The sequence below is a fragment of the Euprymna scolopes genome, chromosome 7 (assembly GCF_053919585.1).
Source record: "Euprymna scolopes isolate OS-2025 chromosome 7, ASM5391958v1, whole genome shotgun sequence".
In the NCBI taxonomy this organism is placed as follows: Eukaryota; Metazoa; Mollusca; class Cephalopoda; order Sepiida; family Sepiolidae; genus Euprymna; species Euprymna scolopes.
The window spans coordinates 156,072,533-156,076,742 of NC_136488.1; the positions used below are offsets into that span (position 1 = coordinate 156,072,533).

The 4,210-nt window shown below is 32.9% G+C and overlaps 1 pseudogene; it reads left to right on the plus strand.

Annotated features, from left to right (window-relative positions):
• The first annotated feature begins 3,347 nt into the window (after positions 1 to 3,347).
• Positions 3,348 to 3,481, plus strand: LOC145280577 (U2 spliceosomal RNA; annotated as a pseudogene).
• The last annotated feature ends 729 nt before the right edge of the window (positions 3,482 to 4,210 follow it).

Here is a 4,210-nt window from a genome sequence, read left to right on the forward strand (position 1 = left end):
TTCTCTCTCTCTCTATCACACACATTCTCACTTTTATAGATATAATAGACAGATTATGCCAGATATATTAAAATATGTCTGAATGCCCAATATACAAATTTTGAAATCTGTAGATAAAAAATTTGTTGTATACATAGGTTGACAATTGTCCTCTCTCTCACACACACACACATTCTCACTTTTATACATATAATAGATAGATTATGCTAGATATATTTCTATATGTCTGAACACCCTATATACAAATGTTCAAATCTGTGGATAAAAAATTTGTTGAATGTATAGGTTGAGAATTTGTATCTCTCTCTTTTTCTCTCTCTCTCTCTCGCTATCTCACACACACGCATTCTCACTTTTATAGATAAAATAGATAGATTATGCTAGATATATTTCCATATGTCTGAATACCCTATATACAAAGTTTCAAATCTGTAGATAAAAAATTTGTTGAATATATAGGTTTAGAATTGTTCTCTCTCTCTCTCACACACACATTCTAACTTTTGTAGTTATAATAGATAGATTATGCTAGATATATTTCCATATGTCTGAATACCCTATATACAAATTTTCTAAACTGTAGGTAAAAAATTTGTTGAGTATGTAGGTTAAGAATTGTTCTCTCTCTCTCTCACACACACACACACAAGTTCTCACTTTTATAGATATAATAGATAGATTATGCTAGATATATTTCTATATGTCTGCCTACCCTATATACAAATTTCCAAATCTGTGCCCAAAAATGTGTGGAATATATAGGTTGAGAATTGTTCTCTCTCTCTCTCTCTCACACATATTCTCACTTTTATAGGTTATATAGGTTGAGAATTTTTTGCTCTTTCCATCACTCACATTCACACTTTTATAGATATAATACATAGATTATGCCAGATATATTTACATATGTCTGAATACCCAATATACACATTTTCAAATCTGTAGATAAAAAATTAGTTGAATATATAGGTTGAGAATTGTTCTCTCTCTCTCTCTTTCTCTCTCTCTCACACACACATTCTCACTTTTATAGATATAATAGATAGATTATGCTAGATATATTTCCATACGTCTGAATACCCTATATCCAAATTTTCTAATATGTAGATAAAAAATTTGTTGAATATATAGGGTGAGAATTTTCCTTCCTCTCTTTCTCTCTCTCTCTTTCTCACACACACACAAGCTGAAAATTGTTCTCTCTCTCTCTCTGACTCTCTCTCTCTCTCTCTCACACACACACACATGGTCATTTTATAGATATAATAGATAGGTTATGCTAGATATATTTCTATATGTCTGAATACCCTATATACAAATTTTTAAATCTGTAGATAAAAAATTTGTTGAGTATATAGGTTGAGAATTGTTCTTTCTCTCTCTCTCACACACACATTCTCACTTTTATAGATATAATAGATTATGCTAGATATATTTCCAAATGTCTGAATACCCTATATACAAATTTTCAAATCTGTAAAGATAGAATTTGTTGAATATATAGGTTGAGAATTGTTCTCTCTCTCTCTCTTTCACACACATTCTCACTTTTATAGATATAATAGATAGATTATGCTAGATATATTTCCTTATGTCTGAATACCCTATATACAAATTATCAAATCTGTAGATACAAAATTTGTTGAGTATATAGGTTGAGAATTGTTCTCTCTCTCTCTCTCTCACTCACTCACTCACTCACTCACTCACACACACACACACACATTCTACCTTTTATAGATATAATAGATTATGCTAGATATATTTCCATATGTCTGAATACCCTGTATACAAATTTTCAGATCTGTACATAAAAATTAGTTGAATATATAGGTTGAGAATTGTTCTCTCTCTCTCTCTTCTCTCTCTCTCTTTCACACACATTCTCACTTTTCTAGATATAATAGATAGATTATGCTAGATATATTTCCATATGTCTGAATACCCTATATACAAATTTTCTAATCGGTAGATAAAAATTTGTTGAATATATAGGGTGAGAATTGTACTTACTCTCTCTCTCTCTCTCTCTCTCTCTCACGCACACATTCTCACTTTTATGGATATAATAGATAGATTATGCTGGATATATTTCCATATGTCTGAATACCCTATATACAAATGGTCAAATCTGTAGATAACAAATTTATTGAATAGATAGGTTGAGAATTGTTCTCTCTCTCTCTCTCGCAACCTTACACACACAACCACACGCAAACATTCTGACTTTTATAGATATAATAGATCGATTATGCTAGATATATTTCCATATGTCTGAATACCCAATATACAAATTTTCAAATCTGTAGGTAAAAAATTTGTTGAATATATAGGTTGAGAATTGTTCTCTCTCTCTCACACACTCACATTCTCACTTTTATAGATATAATGTATAGATTATGCTAGATATATTTCTATATGTCTGAATACCCTATATACAAAGTTTAAAATCCGTAGATAAAAATACGTTGAGTATATAGGTTGAGAATTGTTCTCTCTCTCTCTTACGCACACACACACACACACACACACACACACACACACACACACACACACACACACATTTTCACTTTTATAGATATAATAGATAGATTATGCTAGATATATTTCCATATGTCTGAATACCCTATATACAAATTTTCAAATCTGTAGATAAAAAATGTATTGAATATATAGGTTGAGAATTGTTGTCTCTCTCTCTCTCTCTCTCTCTCTCTCTCTCTCTCTCTCTCTCTCTCTCTCTCTCTGGCTACCTCACACACACACACACATTTTCACTTTTATAGATATAATAGATAGATTATGCTAGATATATTTCCATATGTCTGAATACCCTATATACAAACTTTCAAATCTGTAGATAAAAAATTTGTTGAGTATATAGGTTGAGAATTGTTCTCTCTCTCTCACACGAAACTGTGCGCTCGGCTTCTTCCCCCCCTTCCCACCCCAAATGCTTGGGAAACTGTGCACTGTTTTTGTTGGTTTTCAAGCTGCCTCTTCCCCCCCCCACACACACACAGTTTAACAGTAGTAGGAGGTCAAGAGAAAGAGGGTGAGAGAGAGAGAAGAGTAAGTTGGTGAGAGAGAGAGAAAAGAGAAAGAGGGTGTTGGTTTTATATTTTTATTATCGTCTAATATTTTGAAAGCTGAATTTCTAATAAAATGTGCATCTATAGGAGATAATGCCTGGGAATGTGTTCCCCCCCCCACAGTTTAACAGTGGTGTGACGTCAAGAGAAAGAGGGTGAGAGAGAGGGAAGAGTAAGTGGGTGAGAGAGAGAAAGAGAGAGAAAAAAAAAGAAAGACGGTGTTGGTTTTGTGAAAAAAGTTGTTATTTACAATTGTTCGCATTCTTGGCCTTTTGGTCAAGATCAAAGTGTAGTATCTGTTCTTCAGATGCTGCACTTCTATTTCTTGTTCTCTTTCGGTGGAGGAGAAATCCTCCACGACTGAGACAATTTTTATTTTTGTACCTTTTCTCCACGTTAAAAAACGACCCTGGTGTCTAACTCTGTCCCGTGGGGAGGCATAGTAAATAGGTACAATTGTTCGCCATTAGTGGATGTTGACGTCACGTCACGTGACATGACTAAGCGTTTTTTTTTTTTTAGTATGAATAACATTTTTTGTTTTAATTATAAAGTCTACACTTAATTTTATAGAAAATGATGTATATATAATAGAAAAAAAAAATTACTGGTTTTGTTGGATTCAAGTGGATCCCCCCCCCCCTCCAGTTTAAGAGATAGCAGGTCACGTGGTAATATACAAAATGGCTAGCGTAACTATAAAGATCGGTTTTTTTATCGACGAATATTTTGAAAGCTGAATTTTTTTTTATTCCTGTACATTTTTTCCTGATATTTTTCGTTAAAACTCTTGTATAAATACTATTTTTAACCAGTTAAATACGTTGGAGACATTGTCATGGAGTTTAATAATCTCTAGAACAAAGCAGAAGAGAAATTACAAAAGTATCGGTAAAACAAAGTGTTTGTTTACATTTGTTCGCCATTACTGGATGTTGACGTCACGTCACGTGACATGACTAAGCGTTTTTGGATTATGTAATATTAACATTAAAATGACAGGTTTTTTGGGGGGCCCCCCTAGGAGAGAAATGATCAGTTCACCCCCTTTTAATGGTCCGTTTGGTGTGGAATTTCGATATTTGTCATGCGGGTGATCAAGGTTCAATATGATACAT